General features: G+C 40.3%; 1 protein-coding gene and 1 long non-coding RNA gene across 3 annotated transcripts in view; one reads left to right on the top strand and one right to left on the bottom strand.

The window, feature by feature from the left end:
* LOC309625419 overlaps positions 1 to 27,620 on the bottom strand; it is a 606,027-nt gene that overhangs the window by 510,415 nt on the left and 67,992 nt on the right. The window lies entirely within an intron of this gene.
* The window catches only part of GNG2 (G protein subunit gamma 2), a 129,459-nt gene continuing 108,516 nt past the window's right edge, over positions 6,678 to 27,620 (top strand). The window contains exons 1-2 of one of the 2 annotated variants that reach the window (XM_082384874.1): positions 6,698 to 6,796; positions 27,483 to 27,523. The gene's annotated coding sequence lies outside the window, so the exon portion shown is untranslated. Of the gene's footprint in view, positions 6,797 to 27,482; positions 27,524 to 27,620 lie in introns of both variants that reach the window. The other variant, XM_082384873.1, reaches the window with a different exon arrangement.

Genomic DNA, 27,620 nt, shown 5'->3' with positions numbered 1-27,620 from the left:
ACTTAAGCTGGCCAAACCCTCCCTGTGCACAGCTGTTTGGATCCACAGCCAGGCCTCTATGGCTCTTTCTTGCCTGTCTCCAGCTCTGATTCGACTGCCTTCCCCAGCTCCTGTGTGCGTCCTTTCTGTGTCCCTCCATACCCGGTGTCTCTTCGGCAAGACCTCCCGCTTCATGATTAGCCCTCCTCCAGCACCCCTTGGCTTCCATCTACCCTTTGTCTCTGAGCCCACACCCTCCCTCCTTCCCTTCCCATCAACTCTTGTATTTGTTAGGAAAGCAAATTTCTTGAACTCACTGATCATTGGCAACCTCCCCAGGGCTTTATGTATGTAGTACAATCATATATACACTTGGGTTAACAACCCAAATGAGTTCAATCGTGGTGACATTTCAGGCAATGTGAGGGAAGAATCTGGGGAACTTCACACTATCCAGTTAGCCCCCTAGTTAGCCCTGCCCAGGGCAAAGGGAAAGGAGAACTCATGCTTCTCTGGAGGAAGAGGTGGCCGTGGCTTGGCAAACCCCTTGTCCTATTAACTTTTGTGCTGGGCTATGCAGCAGAGACTGACATTTCCCATTTGTGAGGGTCAGCGGCACTCTTTCTCTCTCTCTCTCTCTCTCTCTCTTTCAAGAAAGATTAGTTCTACCCACCCTGACCCCTGACTCTCTTTAAACCAAATATGATTCAGTCTCCTTGGCTCCCTAACAGCTGGGGGCAGGCTCAGATGTCTCGGGGGAGGGAATGATCGTGCTGACACAGAGATCAGATCATGACTATGCCTCTTTTTCAAAAGAAGTCTTTAGAGAGACTTCCATTCCTTTTAGTTGATCCAAGAAATGGCTGGAATTCTGGATTTTCTGTGATAAGATAACAGCTCAATGATTCATTTATTTATTCCTTTTTTTAAAAATTTATTAAATTTATTTTATTTTTGGCTGCGTTGGGTCTTTGTTACTGCACGGGCTTTCTCTAGTTGCGGTGTGCGGGGGCTGCTCTTCGTTGCGGTGCGCGGGCTTTGCATTGCTGTGGCTTCTCGTTGCAGAGCACGGGCTCTAGGCACGTGGGCTTCAGTAGTTGTGGCACGTGGGCTTCAGTAGTCGTGGCACGTGGGCTCTAGAGCACAGGCTCAGTAGTTGTGGCACACGGGCTCAGTAGTTGTGGCTTGCAGGCTCTAGAGCGCAGCCTCGGTAGTTGTGGCGCATGGGCTTCGTTGCTCCGCGGCATGTGGGATCTTCCCGCACCAGGGCTCGAACCCGTGTCCCCTGCATTGGCAGGTGGATTCTTAACCACTGTGCCACCAGGAAAGCCTCCATTTATTTATTCTTGATGACTATTTGGCACAACAATTAAGCAAGCCATTAAATGTATCATTCATGCATATGAGTGGACAGGATTTATTAATATACGAATTCACCTTCTTATTCTCATTTCACCATTCCCTCTCCAGCGCAGCCCACACATGCCCTCAAGGAGCTGCAGTGCTGGTTGGTTGCTGGCTCCTTCTGGAGACAATAGAATAAGGAAGGGGAGAAAGAGACCCATACTCCATACTGAGACGTGGGTGGAAAAGCAGGGAGGGCTTAGCCAGAGAAGGCAAGTCAATCAAAACAGTAAAGAAATAGCTGAGCAAAACAAGGGGGGAGGACAGAGGGAGGAACAGTATTTAACAAGATTAGAGGAAGAGTCTGGGGATTTGGCATGAGAGGCTCTGGGACAGCTGTGAGGTGGTAAAAACCCGAGAATTCAGGAGGGAATGTGAAAAGGGTTTCTGGCTTATTAATTAGTCTCTGGCTTATAAATTAGTTTCTGGCTTATAAATTAATCTCTGGCTTATAAATTAGTGTCCTTTAAGTCTCCTTGCATCTGGAAATGCAAGTAAAGAATAGCTTTCTTTCCTTTTTTTTTTTTTTCTGTTTCTTTTAAAAATTTATTTTCTAAATAACTTTTTGTTGCCAGACTGTGCTTCTTTATAAGCAATTCAGTGCAGAAATGAAACCAGGAGTTGCCCCAGGATTGTTTAGGGTTACCTAGAGAACAAATATTCAGAATTTGGTATATATGTACCATGGCTTCCTGCAGATGATTTGGAAAAAAAATAGAGGGATCATTGTTCCTTACCCCATGACCAACTTCCCATATCAGAAACTTCCTTTTTTTCCCTTCCCCAGGCACCCAAAGGAAAACAACAGCAGTTTTGGAATTTCTTTCAATGATGCTTTTTCATTACACAAACTTCTGTTAAGCGCCTGTTTGTGACAAGTAAAGATGAATGGAACCTGGCCGTAGCCTTAAGGGCTGATACTGATGAGTGAGGTGGACATATTAACAACTTGTTAAAACACTGCAGTTAGTGCCTCTATGGAGACAGAGGCAAGGCACTGCGCACTCATGGGGCAAGGAAGACCCGCCTGTTTGCATGGTCAGGGGACGTTTTTGAGAGAAGCTGAGTCTGAAGGGATAAGTGGGGGTCACCAGCAGAAAAATGGAGGAAAGAATAAGGGCGTTTTTGGCAAAAGGAAGAGCATATGCCAAGATGCAGAGGAGAAAAGAGCATGGCCCCAGGAGAAACCATGAAGGTGGATGTAGAACGGGTGGATGTAGGGTTGCAACAGGTTAGCTAAGAAGTTTAGGATGTAGGTGGGTGGTGTTACAGAAGGCCTTGTATTCCATGCAAAGGAATTAAGCCTTGTATCCTGCAAGCAATGAGGAAGGGAGATTCTGAAAAATTATAGCAGGGCAGTGACTTGCTCACCTCTTCATTTTAGAGATGGACTTCTAGTGGGCATGGCTTAGAAGAGAGACTGAGGTAGGAGGACAAAGTAGAAAGTATTGCAGTCATCTAGGGAAAACCAAAGTATTGTTGGAATAAGACCATGGCCACGGTAATAGAGAGGAAGAGTTTGGTGGAAGAGAGAATTTCATGGCGGGTATGAAGGATGAGGAACTTTAAATCAGACATGGGGTAACAAAGACAGATGATTCTGATATTATTCTTATATTCCTGCTCTAGGCAACTGGTTTGTTGTATTCCTTACTCAGTAAAATGGAGAATACAGAAAGGAGAACAAGCTTTGGATAAGTCAATATGTATAATTTGGGGACTGTTGATATCAAAGAACTCCAAGGAACATCCAGCTAGAATGCTCAATAACGCAGGAGAGATAACAGACCAAAATCATGGCCTCCCTACTACCATCGACCTCCGCTGCCACGTAGATGTAAGAAGTACAGGTATCAATGCCTACAAACAGGGCCACTGATGACTGTTGAAGCATTTTACAGGCTTCTGTTTTATGTATAGGCTCATGTTTAGTTACTGATGGCATGAGTGGTTCATGGTGAGATGTAATTATATCTCCTAAGAAATAGACACTTTAAAAAAAAAAAGAACTGGACACTTTGTAGTCTCAGTATGCACACTTACCATGCTTGTCTTAAGAGCTCTGAACTGGATTAATCTTCTCTCTTGGCCAATCTACACATCCACATTTTTCTTTTCTCTCCAGAAAAAGAAGCTATTAGAATCAGTTGAAAGCAATGAGGTTAATGACAAGAAGAGAAAGATCTTACAATCTAGCTTTTAGCTTTGAAGAGAGGTTGGTTGACACTTCCCAGCAATGGGCAGGTTAACCTACTGAGAGTTTTATAAGGGCCAGAGATGGAAGAACAGATCAGAAGGCAGCAGGCCAAATTCCTAGAGATTTTAGTGTCTGAAAGAGATTTCCCTATGTAGACATAAAGATAAGTACCAGCCACTCTCTGATGGTTGAGGGAGAGAGAAGGGAGTGAGAGAGGATTTAAACAACAGAAAGGACCTGTTTGAATCCAGAGTTCATGCCAGAATCTGCCACTAGTTTAAAATTAACCAAAGATTTGTTTCCAAAATCTTTCCAACCATTCATAATTGTGCTTCTCATTTTTCTTAGACTTGATATCATATATATTTAAATTTTCATTTAAAAGCTTCCAGTAACCTTTGGCACCAAGATTCCTGATTTGGAGGTAATCCATGTCTGATCTTCATTGGGTTGTAGGAGGTTGTGGGAATGTTATCCAATCCTTTTTCACGACTACAACTCTATTTACTGGTGGTTCAAAAGTAGTTCCTCATTTTAAATCTTGAATCAATCCACTTTGTAATTTTTTGATGTTAGTGAGTTAACATCAGGGTCCTTTTTTTTTAAATTTTATTTATTTATTTTTGTCTGTGTTGGGTCTTCTTTGTTGCACGTGGGTTTTCTCTAGTTGTGGCGAGCGGGGGCTGCTCTTGGTTATGGTGCACAGGCTTCTCGTTGCGGTGGCTTCTCTCGTTGTGGAGCATGGGCTCTAGGCGCGTGGGTTTCAGTAGTTGTGGCACACAGGCTCAGTAGATGTGGCTCGCGGGCTCTAGAGCGCAGATTCAGTAGTTGTGGCTCACAGGCTTAGTTGCTCCGCGGCATGTGGGATCTTCCCGGACCAGGGCTCGAACCCGTGTCCCCTGCATTGGCAGGCAGATTCTTAACCACTGTGCCACCAGGGAAGCCCACAGGGTCCTTTTTGATAAAAGATTTCTAGGAAGAAATAAGCAAGCTCTGTTTATGGAACATCAAATCGAAACAAAGAGTATCCTGGGGACTGTCTCAGAACATTTCATAGAAATTAAATTCTGTACCTTCCAGGCTAATGTAATGTAGTCCTCAAGGTGGCTTAGGAAGGCCTGGTGACTTCCCTGATGATAGTTATCCTGCATCCACCCTAGATTTCCAACATTTCTTGTTAGTTTACTTGCTGGAGGGGTAAGGCAAGGCTGGATTAAAAAATAGAGCTGGGGGGCTTCCCTGGTGGCGCAGTGGTTGAGAATCTGCCTGCTAATGCAGGGGACACGGGTTCGAGCCCTGGTCTGGGAAGATCCCACATGCCACGGAGCAGCTGGGCCCGTGAGCCACAACTACTGAGCCTGCGCGTCTGGAGCCTGTGCCCCGCAACGGGAGGGGCCGCGATAGTGAAAGGCCCGCGCACCGCGATGAAGAGCGGTCCCCGCACCACGATGAGGAGTGGCCCCCGCTTGCCGCAACTAGAGAAAGCCCTCGCACGAACCGAAGACCCAACACAGTCAAAAATAAATAAGTAAGTAAGTAAGTAAATAAATAAATAAATAAATAAATAAATAAATAAATAAATAAAGTAGTTATAAGAGCACGCAAGCCCTTACATAAAAAAAAAAAAAAAAATAGAGCTGGGAATTAACTGTTGCCCAGGAAGATTAGCTTTCCAGGCACTGATTCTTGAGGAGAGGTTTCTTAATGGTGTTTGCCTGGTCACTAGAAGGATTCCCCCGAGCCCCACCCTCAGTCTGGGTTTAATCTGTAGCTTCCCCAAAGCACCTTGTGTTCATAGTGGGGAAGAATGACTCACAGGCTGAATAAATTCAGAGTCCCAAGAGCATTGAGGTTTAGTGGTGAATATCCTACTGTGGGGAATTGGGAAACCAAGTACTGGTCCTGGTTTGGCTGCTGACTGCCAAAGTCACTCACCGTCTCTGAGCGTCCACCTCCTCTAAAAATAATAGGAGCTGATATGTATTGAATGAATCCCATGTTTCAGGAATGATTATTATCCTTTTGTGCACCATTTCATTTAATCCTCAGATTTCTGCTATGGGCTATGACTATAATCACCTCCATTTTGCAGATGAGGAAATCGAGGCATGTAGAAGTTAATTTGCCCAAGTTCATAAATCAGTAATGACCGCTTGGACTCAAATACTGGTGGGCAGATTGGCCTGCAGTCTCTACCCTTATTCCTAACACTGCACCACCTCCTAAAGTGAAGGGAAAAGACAAGAGGATGACGAGGGTTCTTTTAGCCCTGCTAGTGTGGGGTGGAGGGGAAGAGGGCTCTGTTTCTGGGGTGAGAAGACCCAGTGTCCAGCTCTACCTTGTTCCTCCCCACCCTTGAGAATCTTTCAGGGAATATGTCTTCACTATTAGGCCACGGGTAGCATTGCAGGACTTGGTTTAGCTCCTATGCCCCATAAGAATACTTATCAGGGCCATTCTTTTCTGAGCACGTGGGTTAAGCGAGATCTCAGCAGTAGTGGAACCTTGGAGAAATGAAGCATCGGGAATGTTGGCCACAGAGAAAAATGCTGCAGCAAGAAGCTGCAAGCTCCCAGCTCACTGCCTTGATAGGGACCACAGTAAATCAGGAGGTGCCATGGAGGCTGGTGCTGGATCTCAGGGGCAGAACCTGGCCAGGGGCTGTGGATCCCACCCCCCCCCCCCACCCAAAACAACAACAGCAGCAGCAGCAACAACAGACCAAGTTCAGGCTGAGAAAGCAGACTCTGTGCGGAAGGGGGCTGAGAGAATTGAGGGAATAAGGGGAAGGAAGGAACAGACGGCCCCAAAGGGTCTTGGAACAAAGGGGAAAAGGGGATTGTAGTCACATTGGTGTCGGTAGCCCAGGAGAAGAGGAAAGGGCTCCCGTGAGCCCTGAAATGGAAGGAGAGGGAAAGAAGTAAGCAGCTCACAGCTAGCAAGAGGAGGAAGTGGGAGATGCGCTGCTTCCTGTAGAAAGACCGATGACTGAAGACAAAGCTGGGTGGGGACTAGTCCCTGGGCTGCAGGAGCCGCTGCTACACATACACACAGTGGCTGCCGCGCCGTGGGCAGCTCCTACTACTGCGGGGCTGGGCTGGGCTGGGCTGGGCTGGGCTGGGCTGGGCTGGGCGGGCTGCGCCGGAGCTCGCCTGCACACAGCGGCTCGGAGGGAGGAGAAAAGCCACTCGTCTCAGACCAGCCTCGGGAGCCAAGGTAAAGGAAACACTTTTCGTGTTGCTCCTCGCTAAGTGAGAAAAATGACCCTCGCCTAGGGTTGTAAGGGCAGATTTCGAAGGGAAGAAAGACACATTGTTCTGGGGATGGGGGGAAATGGTCAGGATGGGTTGTGTTAGCAGGGCTTTTGAGAAGGACCAAATTCGTGACACCTTGATTTGAAAAAAATAATCTTCATTAGTGCTTAGCTTCGGTGACTCATCAGGAAAACACGCTAAATGTTAAGAAGCTGTTTGCATAGTTCTCTTGGGAGGAAGGCAGAGCCCAGTTGAAATCAATTGGGGCTGTGAAGCTGTGGGCTGATCATCTGAATGTTGCAGTCTTGTTTGAGGGTTGTAAAATGTTAATTGCATTATCTTTCTTACACATTGCACTGGGGTAGCTTCTATCTTGCAGCATAAGGACTGTGATTTGGCTTTTTGTTTGTTTGTTTGTTTGTTTGGGGGGTTAAATCCTTTTGTACTCAGAATTTGCTAACAAAGGCTGGAATTGCGTATTCGAGGGGCAGTATTTACCATTAAAAAAAAAAAGGTGTCTTCCTCCCTCTGCTCTGTGCAGCTGCTTTCAGGATAACCTCAGAAACAGCTATCATTTACCAGTGGGTCTTATCCTAAAGTTGCATTCTTTCCCAAAAGAGTGTGGCGGGTTTAACTTGTCTAGAATCGGATACCAGTGTATATATGGATTTTATGTTTATATAGATTTTATTCATCTATAGGTCAAGGTGCATATTAGCCTCAGTGACGGACAACATGTAAAAGTGTTGCCAGTTTGTTTCCTTACCTGCATATGCTGTGGATGGACGAAATAGTGAAATCAGAACTTGATTTTTATTCTTTGATTTCCTTGAGCAATGGGTCTTCTTATTAGAGTCTATGGCCATGGCTTGTTCATATTTGTGAATGATACATACAAGTGCAGTAAATAGGTCTAACGGATTAGAAATGAGATTGTGAGATTTCTTTGGCAGGATATGTAGGAGGGTTTAATATCCTAGCATAACCTGATTTAAAAAATTAAGCTGTGTCTCCAACAGAAAATGCGGTTAAGCAATAAGTGATCGTTGATAAAAGGTTTTGTCTTGCATTTTTACAATGAAGGGAGATAATTTTCAAAAGAAAGAACTGCTTATAGCGGAGTAAAAATAATAAAAAGGTCACATTTAGACACTCATTCTTAAAGTGTAGGTTTTAAACACTAAATATGCCATGGAAAGTGTATATGCTTCCTCATTTATCATTATTCTCAATTGTGAAGAGCTCTAGTTTTTTTTTTTTTTTTAATGTCACCTTATGAAATTGATTTGGCTTCTCCAAATTTGTGGAGTAGCAGCGCATTTTCAGAGATAAGAATCTTTAGGTACTAAAGAAAAAAACGTCAAATTTTCTGAGCATACTTATGAAACTAAACCTGTGTGATGACTAAGAGGTGAAATAGTGCTGGTGTTGAAACCATGGAGCTCCCCTGGCAAATTCATTGAACTTAATCAAACCTGTGGGCAAAACAAGTCACGCCACATATTCCATGGTTCCAGTTCCCGTGTGTCTCCTAGACATACGGGAACTGGAACCATATGTAAAGATCATCTTCCCAGAGGGGAGATCTCGGGTGCATCTTGGATCCCGAATGGCCCTAACTGGAGCTCTGTGATCAAGCTGCCTGTTATTAAATGAAATGGAAAGTTGGGAGTCCAGGATGTATGAATGAGGATGGGGCTCACGCTCTGGTACTTACTCAGCTACGGGCTGGATTCACTAGATGATGCCAACACCCTGCTTTGTGTGAGGATGTGTAGACAATCTGCTTTACTCCTCACTGTGTGTTTCACAAGAGTCAGAAAATGAAACCTTGGCTCATAGGCACAGGGGAGTCCAGAGGCCTCCTGCTCTCTTTCAGAAAACATCGAACAAGAGATGCCTATTTTCTGCACAGCCCCAAACATTCCCTTAATTATTAAATTCCAGCTTGAAGCACAACATGAATGAGTAACGGCAGATCAGTAACTACGATGGCAGGAGGTTTAGGAAAAAGATGAAAAAGCTCCTGTCCTGTAAAATGGGACTATTTCCTCTTCTTCTGGCCATATGGAATATTAAAAGACATACTACTTTGGTCCAGAGTGTTCGCAGGCTTTTGAGGGAGTCAACCAACACTGAAATTTTAATTGTGTGTGTGTGTGTGGTTTTTTTTTTTGCCATATGGCCAACGGCAGAGTGGAAACACGACTCCTGGTTGGTCCTGGGCCTCATGGTGGGCTCGTAGTGAATGCATTTGGTTGACTGACTTTTTTAGCCTACTTCAGAAGGCAGGCTCAACTTTTAAGTATAAAAGCTCTATAGTCAGAGCACAAAGCCTCTTCAAAGACAACTGTGGGTAGCAGAAAACAGCATGGTGGAGTGAAAAGAATGCAGGCTTCGAGAGTCAGGCAGATCTGCCTTTGAATCCTACCACTGGTTCTTGCTGGTACGTTATGAACCTTGCTTTCTTCACTGTAAAGAAGGATTAATAGTATATAATCAGGGTATTTGTTGTTGTTGTTTGTTTGTTTGTTGTGTTTTATTTGGTTTTTGCTTTTGTGTGTGATTTGTGAGTGCCTGCCTGGTACATAGTAGGTACACAGATGTCACTTTTTCTTCTGCATCGGGAAAAGTTAGCGTATTCTTGATCTTTGCCACTATCTCAAAGACTCAGGAGACATTTTTTTTTAATTGTAGTGAAATATATATAACATAAAATTTCCCATTTTAACTATTTGTAAGTGTGCCACTCTGTGGCATTAAGTATATTGACATTGTTGTGCAACTGTCACTACCATCCATCCCCAGAGCTTTTTCATCTTCTCAAACTGAAAATCTGTTCCCATTAAACAGTAACTCCCCATTCCCTCCTCCCCCCGAGCCCCTGGCACCACCATTCTACCTTCTGTCTATGACTACTCTGGGTACCTCATGTAAGTGGAATCATACAGTATTTGTCCTTTTGTGACTCTCTTATTTCACTTGCCAAAATGTCTTCAAGGTTAATCCATGTTATGGCATATGTTGGAATTTCCTTCCTTTTTTAGGCTGAATAATATTCCATTGTATATACATACTATAGTTTTTTATCCATTAATCTGTTGATGGACACTTGGGTCACTTCCATGTTTTAGCTATTGTGAATAGATCATGGGTGTACAAATATCCCCGCTTTCACTTCTTTTGAGTTACCCAGAAGTGTAATTGCTGTATTATATGGTAACTGTGTTTAATTTTTTGAAGAATGGCCATACTGTTTTCCATAGCCGCTACACCATTTTATATTCCCACAGCAGTACACGAGGGTCCCAATTTCTCCACATCCTCACCAACATTTGTTATTTCCTGGGGTTTTTGTTTGTTTGTTTTTGACAGTAACTATCCCAGTGGGTGTGAATTGGTATCTCTTTGTGGTTTCAATTTGCATTTCCCTGAGGATTAGTGATGTTGAATGTCTTTTCACATGCCTGTTGGCGATTTGTATGTCTCCTTTAGAGAAATGCCTATTCAAGTCCTCTACCCATTTTTTAATTGGATTGTTTTCGAGGAGACGTTTTGAAATGGCAGCATCTCTTAACATAGTGTGTCAGAAAGATCATGATTATAATATTTGTATTCAGTCTCTTGCATACACCAGTATTATCCCTGCCCAAGTGAAATACATCTCTCAAAAGTAACTTTTAAACGCAAAAGGAGAAAGATAATCTGCATAGATCCTGATAATTAGTGATATCAAGAACCTGATAGTGTAAGTCAAACCCTAATTGTAGACCGGTGATCCTGCTGGCCAGGTGCAGGCCAGGCCCCAGGAGGGGGCCATCACTTCAGTGTCTTTCTAGTCTCTATTCATTAGCTGCAGGGGAAAAAGTGCCCAATAGGTAGCAAGTTCAGAAAAAGGGAGGAGAAACTACACACTAAATTGTTCTCAAACTCTTTATAATGGAGAGGATTAACCTTGGAAAGGGGCTATAGTAGTTAAACAACAACAATAGATTCTGAGAGAAGTTTCTACTAATGCAATGTGATTCTAATCTAAATTTCACTTTTGAAAATAAGAATCCTGTGTTTCACTTTCCACTACAGATTTCACTTTCCATTCCAAAACCAGTGAGGCAGGGTATGGATGGGGCTGAAGCGATCTGGGGAGAAAGATTAGGGAAGACTCTGTTGAACAGCAGCGATAACTGAGGTTTATGGTGTGGGTGCAGATGTTGACCTTGAATGGTTTGAAGAGCTCCTGAAAGACTGTATGTTAATTTTTTTGTAATGCACTCTGTGTGTGTACTAGGAGGTTGGATAATGACCTCCAACTTCTTAAAATTTGCAAATCTGTTGATTCTGTGGTTACTGGGAGGACCCATGACTGGCTTTACTAGACCCAGGTGGGAGAGGGGAATTACAGAGCTGGGTTAAGACTTTGTCCCAGCCTATGACATCATAGAATTGCAGAGCTAAAAATGACCTGGGAAAAAAACCTAGCCTGTATCAACCCCTCCATGACGGATAATAAAATAGGCCCAGAATTTGTTACCTTTCTAGAGCTGCACAGTTGACTAATACCTCACCTCCCAATTCAATTTCCATTTTACTTCCCTCCACAGTAGGGCAAATGGATAGAGAAAGTCATTATACTTTGTCGCTTTAAAAATTGTTTGGAAGACCATATTCTTTTGTTTAAAAAGAAGAGGGTAATGTTTAAAGTTAATATGCTATGTTTCTGTGTTCAAATTTGTACAAATGTAAAGATGCCAATGTGGAATTGAGATTCAGATTTTCAGGTAAAAGCGTTAGAGATATATGCGGTTCCTTAAAACTCTTATGTTAAAGAAAATCAATTATATTTAATAGGAGTCAATGTTCAGACAATCTTCAGAATCTCTAGAGGACTTACTTAAACATTAGAAAAGAGGGAGCTCAATTCTCAAACTCTAGAAATAACATGTTTCTTAGAAGTGAAGATATAAGACAGGGTCAGCCCTTTTATCTCTTGTTAAACTGTCAAGCTCTTAATGGAAAGACTTAGTAAAACCAGTCACTTGACACTTCCTCCCTATTTCTTTGGCCTTCCCTTGTCCCCCTGCCAGTCTGGTTGTCAGGGTCAGACCTTCCCATGATCCTCTGCCCCAGGCACCCAGCAGTAGAGCTGAAGGAGAAGTTCTGGAAACTGGAGTGATGGACTCTACTCCAGATTCCTTGCAACATCAGCAGGGCCATTGCTGTTCTTAGGAAATCCTTTTTTTTTTTTTAATTTCACTTTTTACTATCCCCTCTGCATTTTCAATGAAAACCATTAAACCCAAGCCCCTACTCCCTTTATTCATTACAGGTGACCTCACCTCCTGTTATTTGGAGAAGGTATATATTATGGAATTCCTCGACCTCATTCTTTACCACCTCACAATTTCTCATGTCTTCATTCATTTTCTTCTCCTCCCTTCCTAGGTCAAATTAGCACAGCTTTTCTTTCAAGCCTGGACTTGGACACTTATTTCCTTTTACTTTCTAGGGGACTATGTTCTGACAATAATTCTATCTCCTTCTTACACATTTGGTTTCTTCTTTTTATTGGCCCTTTCCTCTTTGCCTGCAAACATGCTAGTTTACACATATAAATTTAAACAAACCGGTTGCCAACAAAGCTTCCCCTTAACTTTGGTAACCTCTACTAACTTTGTTTTCTTCCTACCTGTAGCGGAGGAAAAATAGTTTTCCCTCCACCTTTCTCAGTTCTGAGAAGCCTGTAACAAAAGACAGATTGATAAGAGAGAAACAAATGGACATTTATTAACTTGTATACCTCATGTGTACATGGGAGATACCAGGGAAAAATGAGGAGCTCTCAGAAGAGGTTTAGAACTCAGGCTTAAATACCATCTTGAGCTAAAGACAAAATTGAGAAGGAGGAGTGGAGGAGGGCAGTTACGGGGAGGTGGCCAGGAAAAGTGTGGTAAATAAGAGTAAGATTTGATATACATATTTAAGTTGATTCCACTCCTTCTTTTCCTGGAACAGAGAGGGAGGCACCCTTACAAATTGAGATTTCCTTTATAATGTAAATTTCCCTTACAAAAATGTAACTTCTAGTATGTTTTCATAATTTCTCCAGTGTCTCCTGTTTCCCATGATAATCTGCCTGAAATAATCCTTATGCCAAAGAGGCATATTTTGGAGTGGCATATTCTGCCACCCTTCATGCCTCTCTGAAGGCTCCCAACTTCTCCATTAACTCCAAGTTCTGCTCCCCAAAATACGAGTGTTCTCAAGATTTGATTCTTTTGACACTAAATTTCTCCCTCTTCCTTTATCAAACCCTTTTCTATGATTTCTGTCATTGTCACTGGGGTGGGAGGCAGTTCCAAATCTGATTCTCCATCCTGATCTCTCTCACCTACTCTAAACTTGCACATCGAGCACCCTGCAAACTTGCCAGAACATCCAACCCACTGAAACTGAGACTCCAAATCAGTGCTTGCCGTTGCCTTTCCCCACTCAAAACCAGCTCCTCACCTGATTCCACGACTATTAATGACACCCATTCTCTCAGTCCCTCAATTAGGAAAACCCAATTTCATTATTATCCTCACCAAACAACCAAGTTGGAGTCAGTTGCTCAGACCTTTGCATTGTCATTGGAAACATATCTTGACACCATCTAATCTTTCCCATGTTGATAGCCAGTGTCTTCGTTCTAGCCCTCCTGACCTCCAGCTGGGCTGATTTGTTGTTTGTGTTCTTGCCTCTCCCTGGAAGAACTTTCCTGCTTCTCCTTCCACACTTCACCCCTATAGTCTTGCTTCTCTGCGTAGACAAATTCCATTCATCCTGTAAGGCTCAGTTCAAATGCTGTCTCTTCCATGAAGTCTTCCTTGGTTTCTTCCTTTCCCAATAAAAAGCAATCTTTACTTCCCCTGAAGTCTTTTGTTCTTTCATCACAGCAATTAGTGCATTCTCGTGTGTATAATGGCAATCTGCTATTTTTTTTTTCTTTTGCAAGCTCTTTGAGGACAGCAGCCACACCCAGTTTCATCTTTGTCTTCCTTACAGCACACAAATACAGCTTGGGTTTTTGTTTGTTTTTAATTTCAGTTTTATTGAAGTGTAATTGGCAAATAAAATTATAAGATATTTAAAGCGTTCATCATGGTGATTGGATATACATATATACTGTGAAAGGATTCCTCCCATCTAGTTAATTAACACATACATCACCTCACATATATTTGTGGGATTTTTGTTTTTGCTTTTTTTGTTTGTTTGTTTGTTTGTTTTTGGTGAGAACATTTGGGTTCACAAATGCAGTTTGTTTATCATACGTTTAATGAACTTTCTTGTGTCACTTATTTTTTTATGCAGAGTGGACTAGATATTCTAGGAGCTCAAAAACTACTGGGAAAACAGACAAATACTGACAGAATTACAATACAGTCAGTCTGTCCACAAGTCTTAACGGAATGTCTGCAATGTGCCATGTGTCCTTCGAGGGGCCAGGGACACTTGGATGAACAAAACAGGCCAGTTCTTTGTTTTCTTGGAAATTACATTCTATTGGGAGAGACCTGGAAAACACATAAACCAGTGGTTTACAGATCTAGCTGCACATAAGAAATCACTGAGAGGTACTTACAAAAAAACACCTATGGCCCAGCCTCAACCCAGACTAATTAGATCAGAATCAGCCAGGATTGGACCCCATTGACAGAAACAAATTACAATACAAGAAAATATCAGGTAGTGATAAGTGCTGAGGGGGATTAAAATAGAAACAGATTGAATGATAGAGATTGTGTATATGATGGTGTGGTCATGGGTATTTTACCTTTGTTGGGTAATCCCTGAAGGCCTCTCTGAGATGACATTCACAACTCATGTGCCTTCCCTATTAGTAGCGAGGCAGACAGAGCTGCTGTGATTGGCTAATTCAAGTGTCCTGTGAGGCCATGGCGCAGCCCTGCCTCTCTGAAGAACATGGTCACCAGACTCCAGAAAAAAGGTCTAGCTCTATTAGCAAGGAAGAAGGGGTGAATGGTTATCGGGTGTTCAACAGAGTCTGCCACTATTATTGTTTCCATCCTATACATGAGGATATCAAGGCCCAAAAGGTTAAAAAAACTTATCAAGATCATACAACTTTGAGTTGAACAGTGTTTCCATACATTCTCCTTTCAGAAAAACAAACATACACATATACACACAAATGGAAAGCTTGCTTTAGTTGATGGTGATGATCTAGGTAGACTGGAGAAAGAGTCCTGGAAAAAAATACAAAATGGCTCCTGTGAGACGAAGCAAAGAATCACCTTCTAAACAAATGCTTCCAGAAGAAATTACATCAGGTCCTAGTAAGTAATAAGAATGGCATTTAATTTAGACAACTAGCCCTGCATTTCTGCATTGTAAAATACATATATATATAATTAAATTGAGTCTTCCTGACTCGTCATTTAAATCAATTTGATCTAAATAAAATCCACCCTGGGCCAAGAAATGAGCAAGAGAGGCCAAGGGTTCTGTGTATGATGTCTATCAGACTTAAAGGAAAACACTGTTTTCTCTAGAGAGGTATGCATTTTGTTGATTACAGCACATGTAAGAGAAGCAAGAATACTCTCTGAAATTTCTGATTATGAGTTATTTTGAAAATAGTTTTCCACTTTCCAACTGCAGAGGCAACATGCAGTTCTATTATTGTTGCATTGTCTTCATGGTTCCTACTTTTCATTCTGATATTTCATTACAGAGACTACGTTTGTGAGGCAGCAGTAGTGAAAAAGGGAAATTGCAGTGAAGCTGCCGTCATTACAGTGTTTTGACTGCTTGCCTCTAGGTGTATTTCTGTGCATTCTCATCGTAACAGATTAAGTGTTAATGGTAGGAATACCTTCTCTGTAATGAATGATCGAATGCTTCCTACTCTTATATTTGCATTTTTAAACAGGAAAGTAAAAGTTCATTTCTAAGCTTTGCCAACAGAGCTGTGTTTAAGAAGGGTATTTATCTGATCTGCACAGAACCATATGAGAAAAATTGTGAAAAAATTTACACAGAAAAAAAAATGAACAGTCATTTTAGTCTTTCTTTGGAGAATTGAATGGATCCTTTGCCATTATTTTTTAAACTTCATGAATGATGGTTGTGTTTAGAGAACATTACTGTATATAAGCATTAAAGTAATTTCGCTAACAGTTTTATTATTTTTTTTCCATTGGGGGAAAAGAAAACTTGATATCAAACAGTCCCCAAATTTTCTTTTAATTAAACTAATAAAAAACTTAAGTTAAAAAAAAGTGAAAATTTCTAAGCAAAAAAAAAAATTTGATTTTTTTATTATGTTTTAAAATAATCTGAAAATACTACAGTATAGAAAAATAACATTCTAAGGCTTAATACACAGGAGAGCATAGTAGTTAAAGAACATTGGTTTGGAATCAGAATGTCCTGGACAAGTTGCTTGAACTATCTGTGCCTCTGTTTCCTTATCTATAGATTGGGATATAATGACAATACCTACTTCACAAAATTGTCAGGGGAAAATAATATAATGTATGTAAAATGTTTATTTAACATAGTGCCTGACATGTAGTAACTAACTATTCAGAATTGTAGCTATTATTAGTATAATTATTATTGTTACCACAAGATGGAATAGAGTATCTTTAGCTCTAGCCATGGGGTTCTTAGCCAGTTTTAGCAGAAATGATTATGGCCCAACATGAACCACAGGTGCTCAGAACTTGGAGTAAGGAATCACCTGAGGAAGGCTGCTTCCTAAGCATAGTCAGACGTCAGTGTTCTGACTTAGTTAAGTGACAGTCTCAGGCTTGCACTATTTGTTCACCAATGCATGTGCTTAGGCATAAATATTTCTGGTTTTCCTTCCCAACTCATGATAGGCTTACAGGTCTCCGTCTGCTTTAGTTAGATGTAGCCATGTGTCTTGCATTGATCAGTGAAGTGAAAGCAGAAGTGATGTTTGTCACCTCTAGGAGGAAGCTTATAATGGCCAGAATGTGAGCGCATTCCTTGGCAATTGACAGTGGTGAAAACACAGGAACAGTGGCTGAGCTCTTAAGCCTGGGTCTTAGAATAAAGACACACAGAGATGGTCTATCCACTGACCTGCAATGGACACATAGTGAGAGTGAAAAATGAGTTTTTCTGTCTTAAAAGATTTGAGGGTTGTTTGTTTCCACAGTATAACCTTAGCCTATCCTGACTAATAGGCTCTGGTTATCCCTTCAAACTCTAGAGAAAAAAATATTATTGGTAACAATACATAAAATATGTAGCAATTTGGAGTTAGTCATTTTTAAAAAAAAATTTTTAATTTAATTTTATTTATTTATTTTATACATCAGATTCTTATTAGTCATCAATTTTATACACGTCAGTGTATACATGTCAATCCCAATCGCCCAATTCATCACACCCCCACACCCACCCCCCCACCACTTTCCCCCCTTGGTATCCGTATGTTTGTTCTCTACATCTGTGTCTCAATTTCCGCCCTGCAAACCGGTTCATCTGTACCATTTTTCTAGGTTCCACATACATGCGTTAATATACGATATTTGTTTTTCTCTTTCTGACTTACTTCACAATGTATGACAGTCTCTAGATCCATCCACATCTCAACAAATGACTCAATTTCATTCTTTTTATGGCTGAGTAATATTCCATTGTATATATGTACCACCTCTTCTTTATCCATTCGTCTGTCGATGGGCATTTAGGTTGCTTCCATGACCTGGCTGTTGTAAATAGTGCTGCAATGAACATTGGGGTGCATGTGTCTTTTTGAATTATGGTTTTCTCTGGGTATATGCCCGGTAGTGGGATTGCTGGATCATATGGTAATTCTATTTTTAGTTTTTTAAGGAACCTCCATATTGTTCTCCATAGTGGCTGTATCAATTTACATTCCCACCAACAGTGCAAGAGGGTTCCCTTTTCTCCACACTCTCTCCAGCATTTGTTGTTTGTAGATTTTCTGATGATGCCCATTCTAACTGGTGTGAGGTGATACCTCATAGTAGTTTTGATTTGCATTTCTCTAATAATTAGTGATGCTGAGCAGCTTTTCATGTGCTTCTTGGCCATCTGTATGTCTTCTTTGGAGAAATGTCTATTTAGGTCTTCTGCCCATTTTTGGATTCGGTTGTTTGTTTTTTTTAATATTGAGCTGCATGAGCTGTTTATATATTTTAGAGATTAATCCTTTGTCCGTTGATTTGTTTGCAAATACTTTCTCCCATTCTGAGGGTTGTCTTTTCGTCTTGCTTATGGTTTCCTTTGCTGTGTAAAAGCTTTGAAGTTTCATTAGGTCCCACTTGTTTATTTTTGTTTTTATTTCCATTACTCTAGGAGGTCTAGAGTAGGTCTCTTATCCATTTTGAGTTTATTTTTGTGTATGGTGTTAGGGAGTGTTCTAATTTCATTCTTTTACATTTAGCTGTCCAATTTTCCCAGCACCACTTATTGAAGAGACTGTCTTTTCTCCATTGTATATCCTTGCTTCCTTTGTCATAGATTAGTTGACCATAGGTGCATGGGATATCTCTGGGCTTTCTATCTTGTTCCATTGATCTATGTTTCTGTTTTTGTGCCAGTACCATATTGTCTTGATTACTGTAGCTTTGTAGTATAGTCTGAAGTCAGGGAGTCTGATTCCTCCAGCTACATTTTTTTCCCTTAAGACTGCTTTGGCTATTCGGGGTCTTTTGTGTCTCCATACAAATTTTAAGATTTTTTTGTTCTAGTTCTGTAAAAAATGCCATTGGTAATTTGATAGGGATTGCATTGAATCTGTAGATTGCTTTGGGTAGTATAGTCGTTTTCACAATATTGATTCTTCCAATCCAAAAACATGGTATATCTCTCCATCTGTTGGTATTATCTTTAATTTCTTTCATCACTGTCTTATACTTTTCTGCATAGGTCTTTTGTCTCCCTAGGTAGGTTTATTCCTAGGTATTTTATTCTTTTTGTTGCAATGGTAAATGGGAGTGTTTCCTTAATTTCTCTTTCAGATTTTTCATCATTGGTGTATAGGAATGCAAGAGATTTCTGTGCATTAATTTTGTATCCTGCAACTTTACCAAATTCATTGGTTAGCTCTAGTAGTTTTCTGGTGGCATCTTTAGGATTCTCTATGTACTGTATCATGTCATCTGCAAACAGTGACAGTTTTACTTCTTCTTTTCCAATTTGTATTCCTTTTATTTCTTTTTCTTCTCAGATTGCCATGGCTAGGACTTCCAAAACTATGTTGAATAATAGTGGTGAGAGTGGACATCCTTGTCTTGTTCCTGATCTTAGAGGAAATGCTTTCAGTTTTTCACCATTGAGAATGATGTTTGCTGTGGGTTTGTCATATATGGCCTTTATTATGTTGAGGTAGGTTTCCTCTATGCCCACTTTCTGGAGAGTTTTTATCATAAACGGGTGTTGAATTTTGTCAAAAGCTTTTTCTGCATCTATTGAGATGATCATATTGTTTTTATCCTTCAATTTGTTAATATGGTGTATCACATTGATTGATTTGCATATATTGAAGAATCCTTGCATCCCTGGGATAAATCCCACTTGATCGTGGTGTATGATCCTTTTAATGTGTTGTTGGATTCTGTTTGCTAATATTTTGTTGAGGATTTTTGCATCTATATTCATCAGTGATATTGGTCTGTAATTTTCTTTTTTTGTAGTATCTTTGGTTTTGATATCAGGGTGATGGTGGCCTCATAGAATGTGTTTGGGAGTGTTCCTTCCTCCACAATTTTTTGGAAGAGTTTGAGAAGGATGGGTGTTAGCTCTTCTCTAAATGTTTGATAGAATTCACCTGTGAAGCCATCTGGTCCTGGACTTTTGTTTGTTGGAAGATTTTTAATCGCAGTCTCAATTTCATTACTTGTGATTGGTCTGTTCCTATTTTCTATTTCTTCCTGGTTCAGTCTTGGAAGGTTATACCTTTCTAAGAATTTGTCCATTTCTCCCAGGTTGTCCATTTTATTGGCATACAGTTGCTTGTAGTAGTCTCTTAAGATGCTTTGTATTTCTGCAGTGTCTGTTGTAACTTCTCCTTTTTCATTTCTGATTTTATTGATTTGAGTCCTCTCCCTCTTTTTTTTGATGAGTCTGGCTAATCGTTTTTCAATTTTGTTTATCTTCTCAAAGAACCAGCTTTTAGTTTTATTGATCTTTGCTATTGTTTTCTTTGTTTCTATTTCATTTATTTCTTCTTTGATCTTTATGATTTCTTTCCTTCTGCTAACTTTGTGTTTTGTTTGTTCTTCTTTCTGTAGTTCCTTTAGGTGTAAGGTTAGATTGTTTATTTGAGATTTTTCTTGTTTCTTGAGGTAGGCTTGTATACCAGTTTCCTCTTAGAACTGCTTTTGCTGCATCCCATAGGTTTTGGATCATCCTGTTTTCATTGTCATTTGTCTCTAGGTATTTTTTGATTTCCTCTTTGATTTCTTCAGTGATCTCTTGGTTGTTTAGTAACATATTGTTTAGCCTCCATGTGTTTGTGTTTTTTATGTTTTTTTTTCCCTGTAATTGATTTCTAATCTCATAGCATTGTGCTCAGAAAAGATGCTTGATATGATTTCAATTTTCTTAAATTTACTAAGGCTTGATTTGTGACCCAAGATGTGATCTATCCTGGAGAATGTTCCGTGCGCACTTGAGAAGAAAGTGTAATCTGCTGTTTTTGGATGGAATGTCCTATATGAATTAAATCTATCTGGTCTATAGTGTCATTTAAAGCTTCTGTTTCTTTATTTATTTTCATTTTGGATGATCTGTCCATTGGTGTAAGTGAGGTGTTAAAGTCCCCCACTATTATTGTGTTACTGTCAATTTCCTCTTTTATATCTGTTAGCAGTTTCCTTATGTATTGAGGTGCTCCTTTGTTGGGTGCATATATATTTATAATTGTTATATCTTCTTCTTGGATTGATCTCTTGATCATTATGTAGTGTCCTTCCTTGTCTCTTGTCACATTCTTTATTTTAAAGTCTATTTTATCTGATATGAGTATAGCTACTCCAACTTTCTTTCGATTTCCATTTGCATGGAATATCTTTTTCCATCCCCTCACTTTCAGTCTGTATGTGTCCCTAGGTCTGAAGTGGGTCTCTTGTAGACAGCATATACATGGGTCTTGTTTTTGTATCCATTCAGGAAGCCTGGTTCTTTTGGTTGGAGCATTTAATCCATTCACGTTTAAGGTAATTATCGATATGTATGTTCCTATGACCATTTTCTTAATTGTTTTGGGTTTGTTTTTGTAGCTCCTTTTCTTCTCTTGTGTTTCCCACTTAGAGAAGTTCCTTTAGCATTTGTTGTAGAGCTGGTTTGGTGGTGCTGAATTCTCTTAGCTTTTGCTTGTCTGGAAAGCTTTTGATTTCTCCATCGAATCTGAATGAGATCCTTGCCAGGTAGAGTAATCTTGGTTGTACATTCTTCGCTTTCATCACTTTAAGTACATCATGCCACTCCCTTCTGGCTTGTAGAGTTTCTGCTGAGAAATCAGCTGTTAACCTTATGGGAGTTCCCTTGTATATTATTTGTCGTTTTTCCCTTGCTGCTTTCAATAATTTTTCTTTGTCTTTAATTTTTGCCAGTTTGTTACTATATGTCTCAATGTGTTTCTCCTTGGGTTTTTCCTGTATGGGACTCTCTGTGCTTCCTGGACTTGGGTGGCTACTTCCCATGTTAGGGAAGTTTTCGATTATAATCTCTTCAAATATTTTCTCTGGTCCTTCCTCTCCCCCTTCTCCTTCTGGGACCCCTATAATGCGAATGTTGTTGCGTTTAATGTTGTCCCAGAGGTCTATTAGGCTGTCTTCATTTCTTTTCATTCTTTTTTCTTTGTTCTGTTCCACAGCAGTGAATTCCACCATTCTGTCTTCCAGGTTACTTATCCGTTCTTCTGCCTCAGTTATTCTGCTATTGATTCCTTCTAGTGTAGTTTTCATTGCAGTTATTGTATTGTTCATCTCTGTTTGTTTGTTCTTTAATTCTTCTAGGTCTTTGTTTAACATTTCTTGCATCTTCTCAATCTTTGCCTCCATTCTTTTTCCGAGGTCCTGGATCATCTTCACTATCATTATTCTGAATTCTTTTTCTGGAAGGTTGCCTATCTCCACTTCATTTAGTTGTTTTTCTGGGATTTTATCTTGTTCCTTCATCTGGTACATAGCCCTCTGACTTTTCATCTTGTCTATCTTTCTGTGAATGTGGTTTTTGTTCCACAGGCTGCAGGATTGTAGTTCTTCTTGCTTCTGCTGTCTGCCCTCAGCCCTGCTAGTGTTGGAGGGTCTCCTGCAGAGGCGGGGGGTGGCTGTGTCTCACCGTGAGGACAGGGACACTGGCAGCAGAAGTTCTGGGAAGTACTCCTTGGCATGAGCCCTCCCAGAGTCCTGGAGATAGTCATTTTTAATGAATTTTGTATGTGTGTGTGTCTGCTTATCATATGTTGTACCATAAGTAAACATCAGGGTACTAAGCATTTTAATTTATATAGATTTATATAAAATTTTTCATTTAAATTTCTTTTAAAATCGGGTTTATTTCCGTTTCATACAAAGGAAAATCAATATACCAAAATTACCAACATCTATTTTTTTTGGAGAGAGCTACCCATGATGCCCAAGTCAGGACTCTCAGTTCTAGGCCTGATGTGATCATTGGATCATGTTCCCTCTCACTAAAAGCTCATCCAGAATGGTGCCTTGTGACACAAAGGATCTTCTGAGAGAAGATGAGGGACTAAGCCATGCCCATGACCTTTGTCTCCAGTATGAAAATAGTCTTCCCTAAGTCCTATTACAATGTTCAGTTATAAACAGTGGTGCTTAGTACATAGAGGGTCTTAAATAATACGTATTGATAAATAGATGGAAGTAGTCCACAGTTCTTCCCAATGTCTGGACTCTTTCATGTTTGTTTTTTAAAAATAAATCTCTTTATTTTAGATCTTAGTTTAAAAACATCTCGGCATTAAGACTTACATTTACCCTAGAATCAAGTTATATTGTTACAATCAGGCAGTGTTAAGGAAAAGAAAATGCATTTCTAATTAAAAAAAAGGACTTACATTTATTCTTTTAAAACAGTTTACATGTGATCACCCATGTATGCACCGATGTAGGCTATTTTATTTGATAAGTTTTACTGCTGATTTTATTTCACCTGATAATTTCATTTGGGTCCCTAAAACTACCTTATGAACTACCTCAATTATTTAAATTAGAAACAGATTAATTTTCTCCAGTGTACAAACTCAAATTAATTTCATTATTAACCCGAGTTTTAAATTGATTAATCTTGGAGTGTTTAAGGAACCAAGTGGGGTTTTTTCATCCTTAAGGAGATGGGCATATTGATTTGATGACTCTCTCGCCGTCACACCAGTTGTGCTATGAAGAGCAAGACATTTGCAAGAAAACTTTGGATAGATTTTATAAACCAGCCAGAAACCTGTGTGTCTGGGGCTTCTGGGGGAACAATCTGTGAGTCATTTTAAAAACAAACACACTCATAATCACAGTGCATGGTGTTACCATGGTAATTAGGCCTGTGGAGTTGGGTTGCTTATGTTCTTGTAAAGGGAAGAGGGGGAGAGAAACTGAGAATTCAGAGCGTTGACTATCGGCTTCAATTTGACTATCACAAGAGAGAGTGTAGGGTTTCTTGAGAATGCACTGGCACAGTTGTCCTGAGAGGGAAGTGAAGAAACTCTGGCATCCTCCCTTTGTTACTGAATATAAGTTAGTCGTTTTAGTGTTGGGTGTTGTGATTCACAGGGGAGAAAAGGGCCATTTGGCATTCTCTCAGGAAGAAGGGGGGAAAATTGGTCCTTTATCTGCTGTATAATTACATATAAGTCTCTCAGATCTACCCGGTAAGTGTCTGGTGTGCAGGTGCACAGGGCTTTAGTGAGCCTCTAAAAGGTGCCAAAATGACACTGGCATAATATTATTACAGATTTAAACGCTCCTCAGTGCATTATTCTAATACAGTTAGAGACGGGTTTTAGTGAGGCCATTGTTTCAGATCTGATCCCCAAGTAGACCAGGTCTCTTTTCTCTATTTTATGGAGTAGATATGACTCCTTTATCTTGGACAGTCATCTTATAATATAGGCCCCTGGGTCACAGAGGAGACCAAGGAGGTTATGTGAGCTCTGCCAAATCTTTCATCACTCCAGGGGAAAGTAAAATCAACATGCGTGCTTTTTTTTTTCCCCCATTTATTTTTATTTTTTTAATTTATTTTATTTATTTTATTATTTTTTAAAATTAATTAATTTATTTTTGGGTGTGTTGGGTCTTCGTTTCTGTGAGAGGGCTTTCTCTAGTTGTGGCGAGCGGGGGCCACTCTTCATTGCGGTGCACAGGCCTCTCACTATCACGGCCTCTCCTGTTGCGGAGCACAGGCTCCAGACGCGCAGGTTCAGCAGCTGTGGCTCATGGGCTTAGTTGCTCCGCGGCATGTGGGATCCTCCCAGACCAGGGCTCGAACCCGTGTCCCCTGCATTGGCAGGCAGAGTCCCAACCACTGTGCCACCAGGGAAGCCCTCCCCCATTTATTTATTTATTTATTGGCTGCGTTAGGTCTTTGTTGCTGCGCACGGGCTTTCTCTAGTTGCGGTGAACCGGGGCTACTCCTCATTGCTGTGCGCAGGCCTCTCACTGCAGTGGCTTCTCTTGTGGTGGAGCACAGGCTTCAGTAGTTGTGGTGCGTGGGCTCAGCAGTTGTGGCTCGTGGGCTCTAGAGCACAGGCTCAGTAGCGTACGGGCTACTGTGGCATAGTGGTGTAGTGGCATATGGGCTTAGTTGCTCCACAGCATGTGGGATCTTCCTGGACCAGGGCTCAAACCTGTGTCCCCTGCATTGGCAGGCAGATTCTTAACCACTGCGCCACCAGGGAAATCCCAACATACATGCTTTTTTGATGGACAGTCAACAAAGTGGGATTACTGAGGAGTGATTCATTATGATTCTGTACGGAGAACAAACAACACCCTTAAATTAAAGGTATGAGTTAGTTCACCTACAAAACTGGTTTTTAAGAATGATTTAAGATTTACTTTAAGAAGCCTAGGTATCCTCTTAAATGGATAAGTATAATACATTGACTAGAGGTTTTTTTAGAGTATTCCTCATGCAGATTTTATTTCTACAACTTTTCCTTATTAAAACTATTTTTCAAAAGCCTTGAAATAAAGTGCCGTGGAGTTTGATTAAAGGGTCATGCAAATGCAGGGAGTTTGTGTGTGATTTTGCCCTGGCATATGGTGTAAAAACTATTCCTCAAAACTGTGGGTTTCATTTTTCCTCTCATATGTGGGAAGAAGTCACATGTTACCCAAACTTCATTCTATGCTGTCTTAATTTTTTAAAGATTAGTAAACAATGCTTAACTTAAACTTTTTTTCTGATGGTGAAAGTAATTCATGGTGATCATTGAAAATTTGGAAAATACTTAAAGTGTAAAAAAAAAATTAAGACTGACCCCTTCCATTAATTAGGTTTTTGGTTGAACCACATATAACAGAGACCTGATTTCACAGTGGCTTACAGAAGTTAGAAGTTATTTCTCTCTCACATAACAATCCAGAGGTGTGTGGTCCAGGGCTGGTAAGGTAACTCTCCTCCACAAGATCATCCAGGTATCCAGCCTCCTCCTATCATACTGTTACATCATTCCAAGCATATTTTCCTTGCTTTATGGTCTAAAGTGGCTTCCTACCATAAGGACCTCACTATAACCAGTAGGAAGGGAGGAAGTTGGAAAGGGGAGGGCATGACCCAGAAGTTGCACCCATCACTGCTGCAGCAATCCCCTTGAACTTTGTCACATGGCCACACACCTAGCAACAAGGGAGGCTGAGAAAAGCAGTTATTCTTGACATGTATGTGCCTAGCTTAGATTCTATCACAAGCATGGAAGAAGAGGAAAGCAGATACTGGGGCATATCTAGCAATTTCTGGTACTTCCATTTTCTATACAAAAGAGATAATACACTGTTAACATTTTGACATACCGTCTTCCAATCTTTTTTCTAGAAAAATATGTAGCAGAAAGATATGTATAATATTTACTAGAAAATATTGTATGTGATATATTAGAATATTAAATATGAAAAATATGAAAATGTATTAGAAAAATGCATATATATAATATATAGATATTAGAAAATTAGCTGAGGTCATACTCTATATATTATTTTGTATTCTCTTTTCGCATAACTTTATTCCGTGTGTATTTTTCCTCATCATTTAAATTTTTTGTATTTATTGTTTCCAAGTTCCATCGTGTGGAATTTTTCTGTTTTACTTAATAGGTTATGTTATTAATATTTAGGCTATTTCTAACGCCTTGGTAATACTTCTTTGTCTATACTTTGCATTTTTTGGATCAAGTCAAGGAGTGACATCACCAAGACAATGGGTGAGAACATATTTGGGATCTTGATAAATATTGCCCAACTGCTTTCCAGAGAGATTGTGTTGATTTATTCTCTCCCAAGAATGTATGAGAGTGCTGGACTCAGAGCTCCCTTCAAGGCTTATTTTGCAAGTCCCACTAATCATTGTTATCCCTAGGGTTTATTCTCTGAAAATAGGTTGTTTTCTGACCTTGGCTTGTTTTTGTTTCCTTTGCTGTCATTAATCATGAGATAATGGTTTTCTAATAATGTTGGCTCATTTAAAAACATATGGTCCCTTATAGTCATCTGGGAATATAATCAGTTGGGCTGAGATTTTAGCACACGTGCCAGTCTTAAGCAATGGGAGATCTCTAGAGACGCTGATGTTCATTTGGTCTCAGGGCCCAACGTGAATTTGATTTCCACTCTCAGTCATAATACTCTAGATGCTAAGTAACTCTTAGTTCTGAGACACAGCGAAATATGAATGGTAAAGCATTCCCTGAGGCTTAGGCAGTTCCCTTTGAGCTGGCTGCCGGATATCTTTTCAGAAGTAAAGACAGGAACTTTCTTAGATATGAACCACACTCTGCACTAGGCAGAATTAGGCCAACTCTGTTCAGCATACTCAAAGGTCATTAGTGGCTAAGGGTATAGGTGTTTCTACTTCTAAACAGCCTTCAGCTTTGGATGCTAACGATGTTTTTTAACCATTAACTTGTCCAATCTACCCTCTTAAAGGGTTAGATATACACGAATGGAGCCCCACCTCTGTCCCTAACACCTGGAGAAAGAGTGTATCTGGCACTTTGGTCCTGCTGGGAGCTAATCAAGTTAGGTCAGGAGGAAAGCTTGTTCTTATTCATCTCACCGGTACACAGCCTCTGTCACCAAGAACTGTGCTTGCCCTCGGTTCCCAAGCCGACTTGATATTTTCATGTTTTCTTGCAGGTTAGGGAAGGTCACAAAGAAAGGGACTCCTATTTTCACAAATATGTTTCTTCAAAGAAAAAGAGTTAACAAAATGTTTGTTTTTTGGCTCAGAAAGGTAAACCTGTGAGCCCCTCTGCCCTTTGAGCTATTCAGCCATCACCACCAAACCCTATTTACAGAAACATTTATTTGCTTGTTCAGCTTTTATGTATCATGTTATTTCTCCTTTTTTTTTTTTAAAAAAAAAACAATACATTCTCCTCTCTGCTTTCTCAACAGCCAGATCTGCCAGTGAGCCTCAGGCTTTGGGAACTGAAGAGGTAAGAATTCTGAAATATTTTCTTCTAGGATCTTAAATCTAATCAGAACTTTAAGAGTTAAAGAAAAATCTTAAGCCTAGAGATGAAAGCATTTAAC

The sequence above is a fragment of the Balaenoptera borealis genome (genome assembly GCF_965194805.1).
Source record: "Balaenoptera borealis genome assembly, chromosome: 3".
NCBI classification, from domain to species: domain Eukaryota; kingdom Metazoa; phylum Chordata; class Mammalia; order Artiodactyla; family Balaenopteridae; genus Balaenoptera; species Balaenoptera borealis.
Note: the sequence above shows the minus strand (reverse complement) of the source record. Positions and strands in the feature narration are given on the sequence as shown.